General features: G+C 44.7%; 2 protein-coding genes across 3 annotated transcripts in view; one reads left to right on the forward strand and one right to left on the reverse strand.

The window, feature by feature from the left end:
- Nucleotides 1-24,198, reverse strand: part of LOC139049195 (uncharacterized) — a 146,483-nt gene that overhangs the window by 88,603 nt on the left and 33,682 nt on the right. The window contains exon 2 of one of the 2 annotated variants that reach the window (XR_011508178.1): nt 12,986-13,167. The exons of the other annotated variant lie outside the window; for it this stretch is intronic. The gene's annotated coding sequence lies outside the window, so the exon portion shown is untranslated. Of the gene's footprint in view, nt 1-12,985; nt 13,168-24,198 lie in introns of those variants that run through there. 2 annotated transcript variants of the gene reach the window in all.
- Nucleotides 1-24,198, forward strand: part of LOC139049193 (sodium-independent sulfate anion transporter-like) — a 492,963-nt gene that overhangs the window by 12,441 nt on the left and 456,324 nt on the right. The window lies entirely within an intron of this gene.

A 24,198-nucleotide genomic window follows, 5' to 3' on the forward strand; every position in this document is an offset into this window, starting at 1 on the left:
CACACCTTCACGCAAGTCTATAATAAAACTTCCCTTCAGCGCCACATAATGCGGACCATTGTTGTTAAATAGTAGGTCATTCGCGAACCACGGTAATATTCTGAAGCGAAACGTACATCGCATGTTGTGAAGATGAAATGTTCGTATGATAGGCCATTGTGATAGATGGTGATTATGTACAATTTTATGTTTCACATGGTTAGAGCATGAACAATTATACATGGGCACATCCTTTGACATAATTACTCAATACACACACGCTCGAGCACACACACTCACAAGAAAATTAGACTATTGTTAGTAGAAGTGAGTCACATGTGATGGGTGGTGGTGTTGATGTAAAAAGGCTAGATCTTAATAATTAAGCCGTTTTCAATAAATATGAAAACAAATTTCGAACCTTGACGTTGCTTCGAAAGAGAAGTCATATGACCTAGTGCGCTTTCTTTACATCTAGTGGATCTTAGAAAGAAAAGATTATTATACTGAAATAAGGTCTCTCGTCTCTGTAACCTGGACAATTCCAACAAAAATGTGTTCCGCAGTTTCTATCGCACTGCAGTTATCACCATGAGGGTTGGTGTTCAGTCCAAGGCGACAGGTATAGCCATTCGCAATGCACACAAACGGTCACACCGCGGAGTGGCCAGTGTGAAAAATGCTTCATGGATTATTCGCACAGTGTCTCCGCGTGGCTTCATTCGTGCGGGCGCGTTTCTAATACGTTGACATCTTGTATTTAGGCCACGAAAATAAAGCCATTTAAATGCGACAGGATATGTTGCGTGCCTGAAAGCACCAATCGAGCAGCGAAGGAGGAAGTAAGTCTTAATACCTATCCGACGGACGCGTGTCTAAAAAGTAGTGGGCGGTGAAGCTCCCGATCGGCAAGCATGTGACTGCGCCAATGCGCCAATGAAGGTTTGTATCGTGAACTTTGTTGGGGCCAAGGACTTCTACAGAGCGTCATCAGTAGGCAAAATGCTAACTGTAGACATCGATAATGAAAGCGTAAACATTACGCTTTTATAGGCTTGCAGCTGTAGCTTACGTGAACGTCAAGGCGGCACGAAAAGGCAAGCTAACGATCCGCACCTACTCCCTACGACGTTATAAGGCTTTCGGAACTCCACCGCAACAGTTGATTATTTGTAGACCCGTTAGGCAACTGTGTCTGGTTTTCGAGTACAGGCGGAAAATGAATGGCGCGTTAATTTTGAGAGGCGGTCGATAGCTTTAACAGGCCCTATGCGACGCTGAGTATGTTCGCGTGACTGTGTTTTGAAGTATTCTTCCAGTCTTACTCTCTAGCGCGGTAGTTTCATGACGGGTTTTAACGTTCTAATTTATTGTGCTTTAAGAACTATGCAGAGAACTTGTTAGAGCAAAAGAAGTGACTAATCTGTTTTGTTATCCCGGCCACGACGGCCGCATTTCGATCGCGGCGAAAAGCAAAAAGGACCGTGCACCGTGCAACAAGCAAGCATACCATGCTGGGTATGCGCAATAGTCCTTTCTTGTACTCACGCGGGGCGTGAATTGTTCTATTCAAGAATGCCATTTACGCATTTAAGCGGGACACGCAAGGCGTGCACGGCAAGGCGAGCGGACAGCGCTACTGAAAGATACAGCAAAAAGCTCATTCATATTAATAGCACTGCTTTCGTCAAAAGTAAAGTCGAATTCCTGCGAGGCTTGCCTTGAACATGTGACGTCTGTACAAACAGCCCTTGAATAGTAACAGCTTCAGCGCTGCATGCCATGACGGACGCCGCGACAAATGATAGCCGGCGTTCAGAAATTCCTTGTCTTCTATCAGGCTCCTTTTTTTTGTCTGCTAAGGACACCTGCAGTGCAAAAAGGTAGCGTCATCGCTAGCTATTTCCGCAGCCGATGAGAATGAGCTCGGCGTGCTACGACACGTATATACGCGCAGTCGGCGATCCTGTTAATCTCTGTGGCGGCCATCGTGGATCACTTCGTGCGCCGCCTATAGTCCGTGTATATTGCGAATGAACGCGGCATTCACACCAAGTCTATAATACATTTTCTCAAATTCTGTAAGGCTGTTTTCTCAATCGCTTTGCGTTTTGTTGGTTTCGACCTTTATCCTTTTATCGATGCCCAAGCTCTGCCACTTTTGACCCGACAGCACGTGTTACTGACGCGAATGACTCAAATAAAAAAAAAAGCTTTCGCTACATGCCGTCATGCAAAAAGTAAGCATGCATGGTGACGTCGTCGTGCTTTTTTTCATCTAGTATCAGCGTCACGCGCATGGTGATGTGCGCAGGAGCGAAGAGAATGTACAGGGGAAATATGCGTGGGGGATTTGCGTGGGGGGAATCGACGTCACCGAGAAAGCGATCGCGGCCTATGACTGCTCGAAAACTTCCAGCGTCAAGCCCGCCGAGACAGCTTAGTAAAACCTAGCAGAACCTCGCAAAACCTAGAAACAAATCAGCCAGGCGTACCTTAACATTGAAAAACCTGCAAACGACTTAGCCAAGCCTACCAACAACTTAGAAAAACCTAGCGTAACCTCGCAAAACCTACAAACAACTTAGACAAAAATAACGTACAGCGCGAAAGACAAGGACTGCGAAGACGACATACACAGCGCTGACTAATAACTTCACCAGAATCTCTAACGAGGAAAGGATCGTCAAGAATTAGAAGGTTTAGTTTATCTTGCAAAAACAAGCCAACAGCTTTCTGCCAAGTCGCTGCTTCAGTGATGATAACCCGCAGAGGGCAGTCATTCTTACGCGTCTTAGCTGAAAAGAAAATGTCTAGGCTAGGCAAAATGTCTAGGCAAAAGTGATTGAAAAAACTAAAAAGCTAAGCCTAGACATTTTCTTTTCAGCTAAGACGCATAAGAATGACTGCCCTCTGCGGGTTATCGTAACTGAAGCAGCGACTTGGCAGAAAGCTATTGGCTTGTTTTTGCAAGATAAACTAAACCTTCTAATCATTGACGATCCTTTCCTCGTTAGAGATCCTGGTGAAGTTATTAGTCAGCGCTGTGTATGTCGTCTTCGCAGTCCTTGTCTTTCGCGCTGTACGTTATTTTTGATCATAAGCTCCGCTGCTGACAGCAAATTCCGGCTTTCCGGCGTGCCCGCGACCGGGCCGGTGTGGTAGACCTGCCGGTCCCGACGTGGCACTAGCCGGGTGCGCGACGAGTTCGCGTCCTCGCCGGACCTGCAATAAAGTTTGTTCACTCACTCATTCATTCACTCACTCACTCACTCACTCACTCACTCACTCACTCACTCACTCACTCACTCACTCACTCACTCACTCACTCACTCACTCACTCACTCACTCACTCACTCACTCACTCACTCACTCACTCACTCACTCACTCACTCACTCACTCACTCACTCACTCACTCACTCACTCACTTCAGCCTTGCACCACTAGTGCAAGCTGCACACGTTTTTTTTGTTCTCCGTGAACAATAACTATCGCCATCAATGGCTCATACCTCCGTAAGCATTCATACTCCCGTAAGCAAGCAAAAAATGCAATGGCTCATAGCGCCGTAAGGCAGAGGCTACAAGCACTCAGCAAAGTGAAGCGAACAGTGCTTAAATTCTTCCTAATCACGCATACAACATACAGAACAACATGTTGAAAACTACCCGCCGTGGTTGCTCAGTTTCTATGGTGTTAGGTTGCTGAGCACGAGGTCGCGGGATCGAATCCCGGCCACGGCGGCCGCATTTCGATGGGGGCGAAATGTGAAAACACCCGTGTACTTAGGTTTAGGTGCACGTTAAAGAACCCCAGGTGGTCGAAATTTCCGGAGTCCTCCACTACGGCGTGCCTCATGATCAGAAAGTGGTTTTGGCACGTAAAACCCCAAAATTTATTTTTTATGTTGAAAACTGTCCTCATCAATCGCTCATACCCCCGTGAGCAATGGCTCATACCGCCGTAAGCGAAGCCTCATACCCCCGTAAGCAAGCAAAAAATGCAATGACTCATAGTCCTGTAAGGTTCATGGCTACTTAGCGTGAATTAGCAGCGATGACACTACCCCGGCTCTCGATGCCGGTGATTTCAATGTGGATTTGTCGGTACCGAAAGGGAGTAGTTTACGCAATGACTCATAGTCCTGTAAGGCTCATGGTTACTCACCTTGCGTGAATTAGCTGCGATGACACTACCCCTGTTGTTGGTGATTTCAATGTGGATGTGTCGGTAGCGAAAAGGGAGCGGTTTACGCGTTCCGTGTTGCAGACAGTATCCCTTGCGATGCCACACCGATCCGGCCCAACCGACCACCCAGCGGCGTACGTGCATCAATTTGACACTAGCTAACAATGCGATTGCAGTTGCGAGTGAAATAATGACCACCGATCAAGACACTAAATGAGTGTGCGGACCTTTCGTCACGATGAGCACCCATCAAAACAAATTAGTTCGTACGTTTGCTCAAAATTATGTCACTTCCGTGTCGTATGCTAAACAGCTTCGCTGGTCGACCACCTTCACAGAGTGGAATGGCTCATGATTTTTGCAGACTGGAATGAATGGATGGATAGATCGATGGATGGATGGGTGGATGGATGCAAAAACTTTGTTGAGGTCCATTCGCACGTCGCATTCGCACGTCGTTGAGGTCCATTCGTATTAGGTCGCGCTAGTTTCCTAGCCCGAAGCGGGCCACTCCCACGTTGGGACCGAAAGGCCTAGCTTAACATAGAGGCCTAGAATAACACGGAGCAACGCCAGGGCATATGACTATGGTTTCGTTACATTTATCGCATGTCCTGGAGTAGAGAACTCCGGATAGATCTTGCTGATGAATACTGAGTTCGAATAGGTTCTTGTTTGCAAGAGCCTTAGCGTAATGGCCTGAGCTCTATTTAGCTTACTGTGCGGAGGAGGGAAGACCCTGCGTCCTAGGTAGAAGTGTTTGGTTAGCTCGTTGTACGTGAGGAGGTGGTTCCTGCGATCTGGAACCTCAGCATCTTCTTGCCATTATGGCTGCACGGTTGACAAGTACTCTTGCAGTATTGTGGGCAGATTCGTTGAGGTTCGCGGGAGCACCGGTGATTTCTCCTATATGAGCAGGAAACCAGATGATCGTGTGGGGTTTCACGACCTTTCCGTCACCCCGCAGGGGCGTCTGCGTCAGCAGGCGTTTGGTGTGTTGCGACACCACGTACCCGAGCACACGAGGGTTGGACCCTCCCGCGTGTAGCCGTGCGCGGCTTAGCCGTGTCTGGGGAAAAGGGGATCCTGGGGGTTGAGCCGAAGCTGGGTGTTTGGACCTTTAAGGCCCCCCGGCGGAGGCAACACACCCCTTTGGCCTCGGCTTCACATAGACGGCACCCCCGGACTGACCCACCCGGGGGAAATCGGTAGTTGCCTTTTCCTATCCCCTCTCCATTCTGCGTCTTTTTCTCTTCCTTTCAATCTTTCCTGTCTTCTCGTCTCTTCTATTTACTTCCGAATTTCCTGGCAGCGAGGGTTAACCTTGTGTGGGTGGCAAACCTTGGGTACTTCAGATTGGGTTATAGCAGCACCGTACAACTGGCGAGGGCTTGTCTTACACGTAGGATCTGCTCCGTCCCCATGTTGGGCTCGCTGGTGGGCGGTTGGCTTTGCTGCCGAACTCAAGACCCCTATATGGCTTCAAGTAAACCACTATCCCTTGATCGCCCTCTTTTCAGAGGGCGCACCGATGCAAACTTCCAATTCTTTTTGAAGAGCAATGAGGAACATTTCCCTAAGTACTATGTCATACACAGTGAAAGCAACACAAGCGTGGGCAAATTGTCCCCCTTCTTGGTGGCGAAATGCCTTGCAAGCACAATAGGACCTGGTTATAAAGCCACAAAGATGTCTAATGGAGACTTACTCCTTGAATTGAAAGATAAAACCCAATATGAGAAAATGAATGACTTGAAATGCATAGGCGATGTAGCGGTCACTGTGTCCGCACATCGAACCATGAACACGAGTTGTGGAGTAATCTCTGAAGACGACTTCATGGACCTTAGTAATGAAGAGCTGCTTGAAGGTTTTCAGGATCAAAATGTCATCAAGGTAGAACGAATTCTAATCCGCAGGAATAACGAACAACTACAAACAAAACACATTGTACTAACCTTCGCTACCAGTGTGTTGCCTAGTACAGTGGATGCACGCTATATCAAAGTACGTGTTAGGCCGTACATTCCAAATCCTCGACGGTGCTTTAAGTGCCAGAAGTATGGAAATGGATCCCAGACATGCCGAGGAAGGCAGACTTGCGCGAAATGCAGCTCGAACGATCATCCAACAGACACTTGAGACTCATCTCCACATTGCGTGAACTGTGATGGAAGCCATCCAGCCTACTCTAGAACGTGCCCTAAATGGAAGAAAGAAAAAGAAATCATTGCATTAAAGGTCAAAGAAAATATTACATTTCACGAAGCAAGGAAACGTCTTTCGTACTTGGATCACACAAGCTTTTCCGAGGTGGCGCGATGGGGGGCAGCGTCACAAATACCTCGGGAGTCTACCGCGGTCACTGATTGTGGTCCGGTAATCACTCCGCCTGCCCCTCGATGCTGCTCCATCAGCATCGAAGGTGGGCCTGCAGACTTCGGTTCCGCAGGCTCCAAAGCTAAACCGAACTCCACGGCCTGGGACGCGAGTTTCAGCGCCTAGTTCACGATCCTCCAGCGCCTCCGAGAAGGCTGTGGAGGTCGATCAGAAATCCTTGGCGTCATCGACGCCGAAAGATCAGCGCTCGCAAGAGCGCGCTAAAAGATATAAAATACCTGTAACTGCTCAAAGAAAGGGACCGGTAACCTAAACGGTTACCGCCCTTGTATACATATCCACCTATCCTTACCACGTGCTCTTGAACACAGACAACAAAAATCTTCCTCAATATGGCTACACAAATAATTCAGTGGAATGCCAGGGGCCTATTTCGCAATCTAGATGATGTCAAAGATCTACTAGAGGAATATCAGCCACGACTGTTCTGTGTTCAAGAAACGCATTTAAAGTCTACACACCAGAACTTCTTAAAACAGTACACAGTTTTCCGTAAAGATAGAAATAATGGTAATTCTTCTTCAGGTGGTGTGGCAATCATAGTCCAAAAGTCAGTAGCATGCCAGCATGTATCCCTCCAGAGTTCATTTGAAGCAGTGGCTGTTCGGGCTATATTGTTCAATCACCTTATAACGATTTGCTCCATATATATATCGCCTGATGAGCGGTTAGACATTGCAGAATTTTAAAAGCTGATTGACCAGCTTCTTGAACCCTATATATTAATTGGAGACTTTAATGCTCACAGCCCATTTCGGGGTGATTCAAGATGTGATGCGAAACGACGGGCAATAGAAAAGTTCCTTCTATCATCTGGAGCCTGTCTCTTCAACAAGACAGAGCCAACTTTCAACAGTCCTACAAACAACACTTATTCATGCATAGATTTAGCCATAGGGTCAGCATCACTTCTACCTCACCTGTAATGGAGAGTTATCACTAATCCATATGGGAGCGATCATTTCCCAACACTCCTAGGAACAACAAAGTGGCACGATGGACCAGCTTACCCCCAAAAGTGGAAAATTCATAGTGCAGACTGGTCGAAATTCAGAAACACATGTAAACCGTGCCTGGAAGATGTGGACCACCTAGGTGTAGAGGAACTGGCCAGCTACATCACTGAACATATTCTCTGTGCTGCTAAAAACTGCATCCCTCAGTCCTGTACATATAAAGTCAATCCAAAGCCATGGTGGAACAAAGACTGCGAAACTGCAAAGAAACACCAGATCAAAGCATGGAGTAGATTTTCACGCTACCCAACCACAGAAAATCTAATAGAATTTAAGCGCTGCAAAGCAAATGGACGCCGTATCCGCCGAATATCCAAAAGAGAAAGCTGGACGCGCTACATATCCTCAATAAACTCATACACGGATGTTAGCAAAGTATATAACAGAGTACGCAAACTGAAAGGACAACGTCCAAATCCTTTTCATCTCGTCACTCGCTCTGGTGATTCAGTAGAAGATCAAGCAAACACTCTTGGCGAGCACTTTGAGAGAGTATCAAGTTCAGAAAATTATTCCGAAAATTTCTTAAACCATAAAAGAATAGCTGAAAATATTCCTTTGCGTCCAAAAAAGTCATCAGGAGGGTACAATAGACCATTAACGTTCCATGAACTCAAGCTTGCCCTAGGCTCTTGTGGTACTCGGCTCCAGGTTCTGACACAATAACATGAAATAATCAAAAATCTCCCTTATGAGACCCTAAACTGCATCTTAGCTCTTTACAATAAGATTTTTGCAACTGGTCATATACCTTCATTTTGTAAAGAAGCAATGCCACGCTTTGGAAAGAAGCAGTGCCACGCCACTGCTGCCATACGATAGCATACCAGTGTTTGTTGTAACTTACTGTTGGTTATCATGGCAAAAATAAGCAAAGAATTGGTATCTGCCCTTGAGGACCTGAAGAGAGAAATTAGGGTCGACCTCAAAAATTTGAAAGATTCTCTGGAACGAGACTTTCGAAATGAACTCAGAGAAATAAAAGCTAATCTAAAGTTTACTGATGACAAATTTGATGAGATGGTAACTAATCTGAAAGCAGTTCTAGAAGAAAATAAACCCTTGCGCACTGAAAATGACAACCTAAAGTCACGTTGTGATCAAATAGGAAGTCAAGCGGAATCCAACGAGTCTCGAATCGTGGACTGTGAACAGTACTCGCGAAACGCCAATATAGAAATAAAAGGAATACCAGTGAATGGTAATGAAAAACTGACGGAAATCATGATGAAGCTTGGTGACTGTATTGGGGAACCCATATCACCGTCTGATATTGATGTGTGCCACCGGGTTTCAACACCAGGAAGCCAAACTGGGAAGAGCATTATTGTCCAGTTTGCACTCCGAAGGAAACGAAATGCTGTGCTGGAGAAAGGAAGGCGAAAGCGCCTAACGGCTAATGAACTTGGGTTTTCTGAATCTGTTCCCATTTACGTCAATGAGCACCTGTGTCCTGAACGGAAGCGCCTCCTGGCGCAGGCGATTGCCAAAAAGCGTGAAACGAACTGGAAGTTTGTTTGGGTGCGTGATGGGCATATTTATGCCCGCAAATCTGAAAACAGTGCCAGACTAAGGATCACTAGCTCGAATGATTTGAATAAAATAAGCTAAAAAAAACATGGATGCCCCCATAAGATGCATCGAACTTCCTTCTATCGCAGATCTAAATAGCGTTTATTGTGAAAATAGCGTTGCTGTTTTTCATATGAACTGTCGTTCTGTGTGCAACAAGACTGATGAAATACATAGCCTGTTTACTTCCCTTAATTTTTCGTTCCATGCAATAATGTTTACTGAAACCTGGTACCACGATGATTCAACATACTTTGTGTTAGACAATTATACTCACTTCGCTAATAACAGGGAAACTCGAAGAGGTGGTGGTGTATCCCTGCAAATTGTGAATTCGCTTCCTGCCACAATACTTGAGAAATTCACGTTCTGTACTCCGGACTGTGAAGTGTTAACCGTTCAGAGCGACAAAAATATATTTTGTGTTGTCTACCGCCCTCCAGACGGAAAACTTGCAAATTTTTTTACATCGTTAGAAGCTCTCTTTGATTATGTGTCTATAAATGAGCACGTGCTATACCTTTCCGGTGATATGAATATTGATATGCGAACCGCGTCACCAGAGCAGACAGAATTTGCTTCTTTATTTGATTCCTACGCTCTTGTGAATGTAATTACTGTACCAACGCGCGTAACTTGTTCCACTTCAACTACTTTAGATTTAATTATCACTAACAAAGATAAAAGCACTATAACTTCCGGAACTTTGATAACTGACATCAGTGATCATTTTCCAGTGTTTTCCTTTATTGCTAATACCAACCCTAAACATGCTTCTAAATCACCGGTGTCTTATTATCGCTGCATTGATTCAAAATCCCTCGACACCTTTCGTAATGAAATATGTACAGCCAACTTTTCCCATATATTGTCGCTACCTGACGCAGATGTTGCGTACGATGCACTAATGATTGTGTTAAACCAAATATATCAAAACTGCTTACCTTTAAAATGCTGTCGCAAACGAAAATCGAAGAAACCATGGATTACGAATGCCTTATTGAAAAAAATAGAAAGAAGAACGAAACTATATGCGCAATTCATTAAATCTAAGGATCCTATGAAATTTTCTCAATATAAGAAATATCGCAATAACTTGAACAAAGAACTACGTCAAGCCAATTGTATGAATACTTCAGCTATTCGTTCTCAGATAATTCTAGCACGAACCCTCAGCATCGATGGCATGAACTAGGTAAACTGTTTGGACGTCGCTACAACAGTGGTCCAAACTGCATTATGCGCGATGGTGCTGTGCTGACAGGCTTCAGGCTGACAGGCTGCTGTGTTGACAGGCTGGTATCAAATGCTTTTAATGATTTCTTTGTGAATATCACAAATACAGCAAGCTCTCCTATTAATTCAACAAACACGTCAATTCACCAAGCACCAGGAGTCTCTATGTCGATGTTTATGCCCCCTACAACCGAAAATGAAATAATTTCTGTATTCAGAAATCTCAAAAACAGTAGGGCTTTAGATATTAACGGTTTTCAAATAAAACCTCGAAAGTATGTAATCGATTTGTTAGCCCCAGTATTAACACACATATTCAACCTTTGTCTCAGTAGTGGAGTATTTCCTAAGCAGATGCAGATTGCAAAAGTTATCGTGATACACAAAGGAGGCGATACCTCTGAATTGGCAAATTATAGGCCAATATCTATTCTACCGGTAATTTCTAAAGGCATAGAAAAAATTATTCACACGAGAATAACCAATTTTTTAGATAAGCATTCCGTTTTGTCGAATGATCAGTTCGGGTTCAGACCAAAAAGATCCACTGAGTTGGCACTGCTCAAGCAAAAGGAACTCATCATAAATGCATTTGAAGACAAGCTCCTTGTCCTCGGAATCTATATTGACTTTTCGAAAGCCTTTGATTTAAGCAATCATGACTTGTTAATAAATAAACTAAACCACTACGGTATAAGAGGGATTCCTAATTCTTTGATACGGTCATACCTTCAACATCGTAAACAAATTGTAGCACACAATGAAGCTCTGTCTGATGGCCAATACGTAAAATCGGGCGTGCCGCAAGGCAGCATCTTAGGGCCTTTGTTGTTTTTAGTTTACTTAAACGATATATTTTACATAAGCTACCGGTGAACCTTACTGCCTACGCTGATGACCTTACGGTGCTCATTACGGGTACTAGAGAAAATGACTTATCCTCTAGAGGTAATGAATTTTTGCAATACATGTGTCAGTGGTCGCAGAAAAATTACCTAAAGGTGAACACAAGCAAAACTAAAGCCATAGTATTTCGAGCGAAAAACAAAGTTGTAAAGGATATCATGCTTAAGTTTGGGAACAACTATATTGAAATCGTGCGTACTATCAAGTGTCTGGGAGTAACCTTCTCGGAATCGCTTAATTGGGATGCCCAAATTAATAACATAAGATCAAAAATGAATAAAGTGAATGGGGTGCTATGTCGTCAACGGTATGTGCTATCAACAAGAATTAAACTATTAATCCACAACGCTTTCTCAGTTCCAATACTTAACTATTGCCACACTGTCTGGGGCACAAGTACGAAGCATAATTTATCCAAGATTACTGTTACCCAGAAACGTGCGATAAGATTAATTGCTAACATACCATGGTATGCCCACACAGAAAGCTATTATTCCGAGTTTAGCATCATTCAAGTGCCTAATCTTTATGCCTTCAGATTAATTCTTATGTACAAGAATGCTATTAGAACAAACAACGCAGATATGTTGACACTGTTCAACCTTCAAAGCAATGTGCCCATGTACAATGTACGCCGTTGCACCAGCTTGGTCTACACCGTTTCGTCGGACTGTGTACCGATTTCAATCAAGCGCCTATAAAGTTCCCTGTTACCTTAACACACTTGAACGTAATAACATCTCCCTGGAAGAAATATCGAAAAATAAGTTAGTGTTTTGCCGCTCCTGCACTAATGTATGGTGTTTCATTCTGTTTTTGTATGTCGCGCTATTGTTTCTTACATCACACAATGTTAACAAATGCACTAAGGCTGTTGTCAATTTTGTACGTATATTTTCTTACTGATCCCTACTGTATTTTTTGCCCTTGTACGTTCACAAATTTCGCAATGTATTCCAATGTTTCTAGTATTTCTCTGCGTTTGTCATGATTAAGCTGTTTCTCGTCATATTGTCATGTGGGGCGTAATGGGGTTTTTTCAAGCCGCTGCATGCGGCTTTTACCCTTACGTCCGCTCTCATTCTGTATTCTGTGGAAAGAGAGAAATAAAGATCATTATTATTATATATTTTGGAAAGAAGCAATAGTCCTGCCAATACTCAAACACGGCAAAGATCCTTCTTTATCAGTTACAGGCCAATTGCACTAACTAGCTGCTTACTTAAGGTGTTTGAAAAAATTATTAACCGTCGCCTTGTGTTCTTTTTAGAACATACTTATATCTTGGACCCTCGCCAATCTGGCTTCCGAAGAGTGAGGTCTACAGCCGATAATCTAGTTCTCCTTGAATCATATATACGTGATGCATTTGTACATAGCCAATACTGTCTGTCTGTATTCTTCGATCTTGAGAAGGCATACGATACTGCCTGGTGACACGGTATTCTGCAAGACCTGTCGTCCTATAGAATTTGTGGCAGTATGCTGAATATTTTGCAAAATTACTTATCTGAAAGAAAGTTCCGCGTAAGAATTGGCAATGTACTATCACGCACTTTTATTCAGGAAAACGGTGTACCACAAGGAGGAGTGCTAAGTTGCACACTTTTTATAATCAAAATGAACTCTCTCCGCTCTGTTATACCATCAATGGTGTCTTATTCTGTCTATGTGGACGACATCCAAATCAGCTTTAAATCCTGCAGCCTGTCCATATGTGAACGCCAGATCCAGTTGACTGTTAGTCGGCTCACGAAATGGGCCGACGAAAACAGGTTTAGATTTAGTGCACAAAATACTTCCTGTGTGCTGTTTTCTAGACGAAGAGGCGTATGTCCGGACCCTTGCATTACGATGCATGGGAGAAGCCTGTTAAATAGAAAAGAACAAAAATTTCTCGGTGTAACCTTCGATAGCAGGCTAACCTTCATGCAGCATATAAAACAGTTGAAGCTGAAATGTCTTAAAACTATGAGCCTTTTAAAGATTTTATCCCACCAGTCGCGGGGAACAGATAGGTATTGCCTCCTATCTCTCTTTAAAAGTCTTGTGTTGTCACGCATAGACTATGGATGTATTGTATACCAGTCGGCCTCAAAGACAACACTTAAAGTACTCGATCCTGTATATCACTTAGGTATCCGTCTAGCGCTTGGTGCCTTTCGGACGAGCCCCGGCCAAAGTCTATATGCAGAATCGGATCAGTGGCCGCTGGATTATCAACGTACATATCTGGGAGTCACCTATGCAATAAGAATCATGTCACTGAAACAACATCCATGCAAAGGACTCATAAGTGATCAGTCCACAAATCAGTTGTACTTAAACAGGCCTTCACACGCCCCGCCGTTCCCGTTAGCAGTAAATTCTGTGGCTGAAGAACTCGGAGTAGATTTTACAGAACTGCAGGAAAGCGACTACGTTGAAACCATCCCACTTTGGGGTGAATGTACAGTCACCTGTGATTTGTCCTTTACAGAACTTAACAAAAAGAGTTGTCCAAATGCCCTCATCCTGCAACATTTCTTGGCCCTTGAAGACAAGAATAAATCGATGGCATTTTTCACTGATGCTTCAAAGTCTGCAACTTCGGTATCATGTGCAGCCCATGGCCCAAACTTCTCCAAGTCTAAAACCTTGCATAAAAAATAGCAGCATCTTTACAGCGGAAGCATATGGTATTCTGATAACTGTTGAGCATATAGTACAACACAAAATACAAAAGTCTATAATATACACAGATTCTTTAGGCGTTGTCACAGCCCTGTCCTGTGGCAAAGCAAGCCGAAACCCTGTATTAAAAATGCTCTTTAAACACATTCACGTAGCGTATAAACAAAACCTAGCTCTTGTTGTATGCTGGGTGCCAGGCCACTCTGGGATCGCAGGCAATGAAATGGCGGACAAAAATGCTGGACAAGCGGCTCATAGGAATACCGTTGATGCAAGCAGGATGCCTGGTGTGGACATGAAACCTGTGGTACGAAAGGCGATCCGTATTCATTGGCAAGCCGAATGGGACAAGGAAGTTGAAAATAAGCTCCACCTGCTTAAACCGCAGTTAACCAAACCTTTCCCACTGAAGCTTGAAAGACACATTGAAGTCACACTGGCACGACTCAGAATAGGACACACTTATGGCACACACAAACCGCTCTTGACTGCAACTGACCCACCGACGTGCACACGCTGCGGTGAGAACTTAACTGTCCTACATGTCCTCATTCAACGTCCTGAACTTCACCGAGAGCGAGTGGTTCATTTTAGGGAACTTTACTCAAATCATATACCCCCCCATCCATCAATGCTTTTAACAGAGGATGCATTTTTTAACTTTAAAAGAGTGCTTAATTATCTTGCAGAAGTAAATTTTCTAGACATAATCTCATATCATCCTAACCATCAGATTGTGCCTCACAGGTGAGGCACAGTCTGATGTACAAAGTATGTCTGAGCTCTCTTGCACTTCTTGCGTAAGCAAGAATTGTACAGCAAGGGACTCGGGCTATCGGCAATAATTTACTATTGGTGCCTGTAACCAAGCATTCGAGGCTTTATATTTATTTTCGTAATTATTTTAACATTCATTCACTAATATTTATAGATTTGTCTTACGTGTAGGCCTCTATACAGCCTCTATTTTAAGCCATAGAACTAAACCCACAATTCTACTAAACCAAACCACATGTCCTGACGCTCTTTGGCCTTGATGCCCTTGCGCCATTAAACTTCAATCATCATCATCAGACCTTTCCGTCAGGAATTGCAAGGGCCTGTATAGAGATTACTCCTTTGGCAAATGCTCGGACGGCTGCCCTAGAATCGCTGTGGATCCTGGATCTCTTTGGGTCTAAAAGTGCCAAAGCGGTGGCTACCTGTGCTGCAATTTCTGGTTGTATGGTGCACGTGGAAGCCGAGCTGACGACTTCATCTTTGCCGTTCAGAAGGACCGCTGTGAAGGCTTGTCTGTTGGAATATGAAAGCCGCGCAGACGAACGAGTATTCTTCAGCCTGACCTTTAGCTTTCTCTAGTAAGGCATTGGCTCTGGCTTGCCTTCTGCCCACATTATGATGAACATTCTGATAATCATTCCTTGGAACAAGCATGATTGTGATATTCTTCCGCAGAATACTATACGGTCGTATTTATCCCCGAAAAAGCAAGTGGTTCAGCTAACTAGTTCCTGTTCTGCAGTTAAATCTATTCAAACTGGTGTACTATAAAGTAGCATGCTAAGACCTCTCCTCTTTAATTTGTACCTTAACGGCATTGTAAACATAAATCCTAATGTAAGATTTATTATTTATGCAGATGATGCTACTATATTCTTCTCAAGAAAAAAATATATCTGAAATGATATCCGCATGTAACAAAACCATGACCGTGCTAGGAAAATGGGCAATATCAAACTATATGCGTATATATGAGCAGAAAACTAAGGCAGTCATTTTCCGACGAAATAACGAAATAATTCCACCACACCAACCCATAGTACTGAACTTCCGCAACATAGATATTGTAGAGAGTTTCAAATGTCTGGGCGTAATTTTCTCTTGTCATATATCTTAGGACGATCATATAAACTATCCAGCGACAAAGATAGCCCCAATCACCGGTATGATAGGCTGATTAAAACATCAGCTATCAACACGAACTAAATTGCTTATTTATAACTCCCTTTTTTATTCTCACCTCAACTACTGTCAACTCGTATGGGGAACCTCACCGCCCTCTAGCCTGCAACGCATTCATCTTTTGCAGAAGAAATACATTCGTCATGTTTATAATTCACCGTACCGAACCCACACAGCTCAACTTTTTCACAATTACGGAATAATTAGTATACACAACTTATATAAGTACCGACTGAGCGTGAAGTTCAAAACAGAAATAAGACATAAGCTCAATAGTTAACAACTTCTTGCACATTTGCAAGAGAGAGAGAGGAGGGGGGCTCTTTATTAGAAAAACAGGGAATTTTGCCGGCGCGTACATAACCGCTGGCATGCTACTCTATAGGGATGGGGAATGGGATTAAAAGATGCCAGAAGAGAGTGGGAGAAAAAGAGGATAAAAATAAATATGGAATGTCCGAGTGGACCTAATACTAATATTTACAGGTGACATATGGCGGGTAAATTTAGGCTTTTGTATGTGCAGTGTGCAATTTTTAAAGCTTACCTATTAGACCAATATCTGACAGGTATTTGAACAATAAATCCAAAACCCCCCGCTGTTTTGAAGGGTCGGGCTTTGGATCTAGGATGCTGGGTAATGTTAAAGGATCGCGGCAAATCATGTCCATTTGTTGCTCAAAAAATTGTTTCTCGTCGCTGTACGCGGGGCATTCTAGTAATATGTGCTCAATTGTCTCTAAGTTGCGACAGTTATCACAGTATGGGTTAGTGGTAAGCCCTATGTGGTGCAGATAATTGTTCGTGTATGCCACGTTCAGTCGAAGACGACAGTACAATGTCTCCAAGTGTCGAGGAAGAGGTCGTGGAATTTTCGGTCGCATTTCTGGGTCAGTGTACCGCGGGAAGTTATCTTGGTGAAGCGGCACATTCCAGATGCGGTCTTTTTCTTGATAGGCATATATTTTCGCCATGTTTGAAGCGTCGGCTTTTCTAAACAAATTTTCTTTTGAACTTGCGGTATTGGAGTCCATTTCGGACAGCTTCATCCGCGTTTTCATTTCCAGAAATACCGGCATGGCCAGGTATCCACTGGAACTTGATGCAGTGCTCAGCAATCTTAGCCTTGTGGTGAAGATAAGCAATGTCAAATGCTGCAGGTTGATTACTACAACGCTTGCCTGTTCCACATACTTTGTAGGGCTGCTTTTGAATCCGTGAAAATCACCCATGTCTTTGGCGGCTGCTGTCGAAGTACATACACAAGGGCCTCCTTAATGCCATATAGCTCTGCTGAAGTAGATGATGTTGCTCGCTCAAGACGAAACGAGAATCGTTGCCCTGTAGAAGGAACAAAAGGCCCGCACGATGAGCGATGTGGAGTTGTAGAGCCATCTGTGAAAATGTGCGTTGCGGCTGTGTATTCTTTGTGCATATATTCTAAAGCTATCTGATAAGTCGCTGCTTGAGGCAATTGCTTTTTCGCACCGATTCCAGGTATATATGGCACGATTTCCAGTGGGGACAGTGTTCATGGTGAAGTGTTTCGTGGCATAATTTGTGACGCCTGAGCAGGAATCGAAATAGATATGCTTCCGACGGCCTGCCCAAAGCTAGATGTAGCACGGGTTCTAGAAATATCCTTTAAAAAGTGAGTCTTCGTATGAATGACTTGACGAAGGTGAATCCGAATTGTCTCCTGCGAAGATAGCACTTCGAGAGGCAGGCATCCAGCTTCTGCTACAGTTCCTGAGCGGGACGACTCCTTCGGAAGGCCGAGACATACGCGAAGGCAGTTGTTTCGTGCTGCCTCAAGATTTCTCTTGCTTGTGGGAGACATTTTGTGCAGGATCGGGAGGTAATATCGTAGCGTTCCGTCGACGTAGGCCTTATGGAGGAGCACCATTGATCGACAGTTGCTGCCCCACTGTGATCCGGCTAAAAATCGGAATACGTGCGACGCTGACGAAATCTTCTCACTCAGTTTTTTTCACTTGGGGCGACCATGTGAGCTTCCTATCGATCGTCACTCCAAGAAACCTTTGCGTCTTGACGTATGGAAGGGCATGACCACCCAACACTGGTAAGTATTTTTCCATACACCTCCGCGTGAAAGCCATGGCAACGCTTTTGTCGGGGGACAATTTCAGACCCCTTGGATTTAGGTAGGGCGATATATTTGCTAACGCTCTCTCAAGACGTTCTTGGGTGGTACTGCGGGAACGCGCCACACTCCAAATGCAGATATCGTCCGCATACAGTGTGATTTTGTCGCAGCGGGGCAGGTTTCTTCTCAGATGGATGAGAACTAAATTAAATAATACCGGGCTTAAGACAGCTCCTTGTGGCACTCTCTTCTCGATGGCATAAAGCGTCGTGGGGCCATCCGGGGTACACATGAAAAGTTGGCGCCCTTGAAGATAGTCTTCAATCCATGCGCAAAGCCGTCCTCCAAGACCAAGGGTTTCGAAAGCGTCAAGTATTGCTTTATGATAGACCGAATCATATGCTGCCTTAATGTCTAAAAATAATGCAGTGGGTATGTTTCCAGAGACCAATTCTTCTTCAATTGATGAGACCAAGGCAATGACGTTATCAATTGCGGACCTATTTTGCCGGAAGCCATTCATTTCCTCCGGGTAAACTTTTGTAGTTTCCAGGAACCAATTTAGTCGTTTGTAGATCATTTTTTTTTTCGAATAGATTCCCTACGCAGCTAAGCAGAGATATGGGTCTGAAGGAGGCATAATTTGTTGGCTGCTTCCCTGGCTTTAATATAGGAATAACTTTCGCAAGCTTCCATTCCGTAGGAACCTCCCCAGTTATCCGTGAGGCTTTGTAGTACTCCAGAAGGCGTAGGCGAGATGTGTGGCATAGATTTGCGAGCGCTTCATAACTCACACCGTTATGGCCAGGTGATGATCCCTTGTTTACGTCGCCGATTGCTGCCGTGAGCTCTTAGATGGTGAATGGTAATTCTAAGTCAGGAAGGGTAGCTCGAGGTGGACCAGGCTGATGACTTGCAATTTGCCGGAAGGGTTGTGCCCCGTTGGAAAGGAGCCTGCAGTACTGCTCTGCCACCTCTTTCAGGGATGCGCGCTCATGGAATGAGAGGGCGATAAAAGGATAAAGCTGTTGCGGCTCTTTGCGAGTGCCTATGACGACTCGCCAGGTTTTTTTATTTACAGATACTGCCAGCCCTTACACAGGGCTATAGCAGGAGAGGAATACGAACAATTATAAATCACATATTTTGTACATGAAAAATTCTACATTGAAACACAAAAAGGGACAATAAATTAAAATTAGTAACACCAAGAGGTAACAGCACAAACCGCTGAAGATAACAAAGACACAAAGTAAAGTATATTACTTACAAACTAGGATGTTTCCAATGTGTTTTGCGAAGAAATCAATTGATGAGGATGAAACGGCTTCTTCCGACAGGGAGTTCCATTCTTTGATAGCTCTTGGAAAAAAAAGCTATACTTGAAACAATCGGTATGTATAACAGGGGGACGAATAAACATTGAATGACGATGTCTAGTGGTTTCACCAGAAAGAATTTCAAAAAAGTCTGTATACCCAATATGAACATGATGATGAATTATTAAGTAAATATATTTAAGTCTTTCATATTTAGATCTAGCCTGTAATGTCGGTAGGTCTGCCTGTACACAAAGTTCAGAAGGGGAGCCCGTCCGTCGATGTTTATTGATCATGAATCTGACTGCCAGACGCTGTATTCGTTTGATTTTTGATATATTTATAGCAGTGCAAGGGTCCCAGACAACCTTGGAATATTCAATTATAGGTCTAATTAATGTTTGATAAGCTAGAAGTTTTGTTTATTGAGTTGAGAATGGTAAATTGCGCCTCAGACACCAGAGTGACTTGTTGGCCTTGGCACACACATAATGTATATGGTGGTTCCAGCGAAGATCACTTGTGAAAATCATGCCAAGATACTTATGCTGATCAACTCTTATAAGTTCATGATTATTAATAAAATAAGAGTAGTTTAAGAAATTTAACTTTCTAGAGACTGTCATAACTACAGTTTTTAACGGATTTAGCACCATTTGCCATTCATCACACCATTTATTTATCTTCTGTAAGTTTGCTTGTAATTTAGCCTGGTTTCCTGCTGCATCAATTTTATTGTATATAATGCAGTAATCTGCAAAGAGCCTGATGGAAACGTCTATTTCATTCGGGAGGTCATTTATAAGTAAGAGGAATAAAAGGAGGCCCAAAACACTGCCTTGGGGAACTCCCGACTTAACGCATGAAATCTGAGACCTTGTACCACTAATTTGGACATATTGCTCGCGAGAAAGAAAATAGGATGAGAACCATTGTGTAACCATTGTGTAATTTTGCTTAATGGTTGTCGTATATCTAGTGTCCCACAAAAGTACTTCCACCTTTTTTGGTCCAGTTTGGTGAGGTAACGTCGTAGATGTCTTTGTGCCCGTCGACAAGTTCTGAGGTCTTCGATATTCTTAGTAGGTAGAGCCTTCCTTTCGGCACGCCTTCGAATGGCACACAACCTTTCAAATTCCTCGTCGTTAGTTGGTACAATACATTGCTTAGTGGCAGAGCGGGTACTTTGTTTGAGACAATGAGCTATTGTCGGTATTAATTCTGCATTCGTAGTCGAGGCTGTGATCCTTTTGTCTACGGCTGCTGTGTAAGCTTCCCGGTCTACCGACTTCAGTTTCACTGCAGTTTCACTGGGCGATGTCCGAAAATGAAGGGCAGAGATTAGGATCGGGTAGTGATCACTACTTCGAGTCTCGAAATCTGTACACTATCCGAACATAGGGGCCACTTGATACGAATGTGACGTCAATGCAGCTGACAGTCTTCGGGTTTTTCAGGTATGTTATGCTGCCATCGTTCAAGTGCTCTATATTGTATTTTGCAAGAAGCTTCGCCAGCTTAGCACTCCAAGCACATGTATGTGAACTGCCCAAGATCTCGTTATGTGCGTTGAAATCGCCACAAATAATATGTGGAGACTGAGTGTTTGTCAACAAGTTTTCCAATCTTGTCACGTCGAAAGGTGATCCTGGTTCCAAGTAGACGCTGATCAGGGTAAACACTTTGGATGCAATCACTGTGGTTGCGCAAATATATTCGTTCTTGTCATGTGGTGCTACGTCAATCGCAGAGGCAGGTATGTCGCTGCGAAATCCAACGAGCAGTCGGCTAATTCCATTTTGTCACCTTGAATGATGAAAATAATAACCCTTTATCCTAAACTGCTCGTCGACGCGAGACTCGGAAATGACCACAGAAGGGAATCGGTACACTCGCGCAAGATGCTTAAAGTCTGCTAACTTCGAGCGCAGCCCGCGAGCGTTCCACTGGAATATAGTACATGTGCGGAAGTGTTTGTCGGTGGACACCGCTTGTGAGACGATTGTTGGCGAAGCCATCGTTGCTACTGCGAAGAATCGCGGCTTTTCGCCGTGAAAGAAGACGACACCAGCGGTTCCAAAGCCAGGATGGTCTCTACCTCAGGGATGCTCTTAAACGATGCGCTGGCACGGAGAATAGCTTTGATTGCGGCGAACATCATGGGAATCAGCATACTTGATATCTCATTATTCAAAAGACTAGCGCACAAAGACAGAGAAGACGACAGGACGAGCGCTAACGTAAGCGCTCGTCCTGTCGTCTTCTCTGTCTTTGTCCCTGCTATTTTGCGCTAGTCTTTTGAATAATGATGACACACCAACTAGCCCAGCTTTCTGCCTTGATCGCTTGATATCTCATTTGCAGTGCTACCATCTAACAGCTTTTCTTGGTTCTTCCTGTTCTTCTGCTGCGACCCCGAGGACACTTGTTACTGTCGTGGGCTTGAGATTATATCACTTGAGGGCGTTGATGGACTCTTTGCAGTTGAAGGCCTTTGTTGGTTTTCTTTCACGACTGAAGCGAAGGACTTTTTCAAAGCCGTGTCGCTGCGCTGCACCGTGTCGTGTTGCTTTTGGATTGTAGATGTATATATCACATCCGGGTTCGGTGGTGGTTCTCGTCGTTTCCGCACTTTTCCTTGGATTTGCTCCATCGTCCGTGCAAGAGTGGCTTATTTCTTTTCAGGACACCCTCCGTATGACGCAGCATGCTCAGCTCCACAGTTTCCACACCGAGGCTGGGAACGTGACGTACACTCCTTATGCGTATGTAGACCAGCGCATATCTTGCAGCGGATGAGGCCTCTACAATATATCGCTATATGTCCATGTCTTTGACATCTGAAACATTGAGTAGCAGACCCCATGTATTCCGTCATGGGATAACTGCAGAATCCAAACGACACTCGGTTTGGTAAAGGGGCGTCCTTAGAGAATTCCAGGATGACCGAGCGTCTTCGGGTTTCCTTCACTACGCCATCTTCGTTAGGGACGTACAAAACTTGCATTTTAGCAGATATGACTCCTTGTTCGCTCAAATACCCCTTTAGGTCGTCATCCGAGTACTCAACAGGAACGTCCTGCATCCTCCCGTACATGGCAGAGTAGGATTATGGAACTCGAGCTTCTACAAGAATACCCGATAGATCTGTCACTCTGAAGAGATGATTGGCTGCAGGAAGTGTAGACACTGTCACCATGAGGCTGCCATCCTTGTTGAGACGGTGGCTGAGTATCTTTTCTTGGGCTGTTGTCACGACCGCAGAAGCCAGAAGATTTGGGTTTACTTTCCATAAGCTGCTGTCAGGCTGAGTTGGCTTGAATATAACAGGAACACCTGCGGCTCTTTTCTTTTTGTAAGAGACAACAGTGAAGGCTGTCCGTTCCATCTCTTCGTTGTCTCCTTTAGATTCCCTTGTGTCGATCTCATCTTCACGTCGCCTTTTCCTTGCTTGCTCATCTTCTCCGTGGTCTACAGAAGCAACATGCTGACCTGATTGCTGATTGCTTGCGACGGATGCCATCAGAGCATCACGAAGGGCGGCCGACGGCGGAGGCTCGCCACGCTGCTTCGGTCCGGTGCGAATCGGGAGCCGCTTGTTGTGCTTCTCTCGCAGGACGGTGTTATGATTGGGGGTTCAATCCCATCGCTCGTGATCCGTCGTCAAAAGTTGTTATGATTGGGGGTTCAATCCCATCACTCGTGATCCGTCGTCAAAAGTTGTTATGATTGGGGGTTCAATCCCATCGCTCGTGATCCGTTGTCAAGATTGGAGTCCGGCACGAATTAGAAGGTAGCTGGCCCATGCCGTCGTCCAACTTATCCACGCTGAGGACGTTGATGAAGGGAAGGACTGCTTCGCATCGAGAACGAGGAATATGGGTTTATTTACAGTATTTATATTAGTCTAACATGACTGTTTGAGAAAGTACATCAATCTAACATGACTGCTTGAGAGAGAGTGTCCTGAGCAGCCGCACAACAGCGGTTTTTAAACACTCGGTCCTCTCCCCATACAAGGCGACGTGAACGTTCGTTTAGTCATTTTAAACAGGCCGCCTCTCTCTGGGACTGGTTACACACACACACACGCATGCACACAGGTGCGATGGTCCAGAGCCGACGTCAGAGGAGCTTCGTAGAACTCGGAGCCGTTCCGGGTAGCGCGTTGTCTTGCGTCTTGGTCGGTGCGTGGGAAGAAGCCTGCGTCGGCGTTCCCGCGTCGACTCTCCCACCCGTAGCAGATCAGGTCGGCGTTGTGCTGTTGCACACAAAGCCTGCTTCGTCGAACTCCTTCAGTCACAACGGCGAAGAGGCTAGAGCGCAACGGTGACGGTTTGAGCACAAAGCCTGCTTCGTCGAACGCATCCTAGCTGAAGCGACGGAGAGTGGAGGATGCGCGATTGTTCATGACACAAAGTCGACTTAGTCACGCCGTGGTGGTGGTGAAAACTTTTAATTGCTGCAAGAGAGTTTGGGAGCCACAGAGTGGCCCCGCTACATGGTCGGCGTCCCTAGTCCGGGACATCGCATGACAATGCCCCGTCTCTCACCCATTTCACCAGAGCCCTTTGGGACTCAAGCGAGGAGCAGTTGAGGAGGGCAATCTCCCATGCCTCTCTGGAAAGGGTAGGAGAAGGGGGGAGGTGGGGATTTTGAGTACATGCCCACAACATGTGGAAGATATCACAGGTCTCCCCACAGTGCGGGCATCACCCATCCGTGTTAGGATCGTAATGCTTTAAGATTGCAGGACAGAGCAGAGTACCTTTCTGCAGGCGCCTTAAAGTTCGCTCCTCCGTCTTACTCAGCCCCTTGGCAGGGGCCGGGAAAAGGCGG

Source organism: Dermacentor albipictus, chromosome 8, assembly GCF_038994185.2.
Source record: "Dermacentor albipictus isolate Rhodes 1998 colony chromosome 8, USDA_Dalb.pri_finalv2, whole genome shotgun sequence".
In the NCBI taxonomy this organism is placed as follows: Eukaryota; Metazoa; Arthropoda; class Arachnida; order Ixodida; family Ixodidae; genus Dermacentor; species Dermacentor albipictus.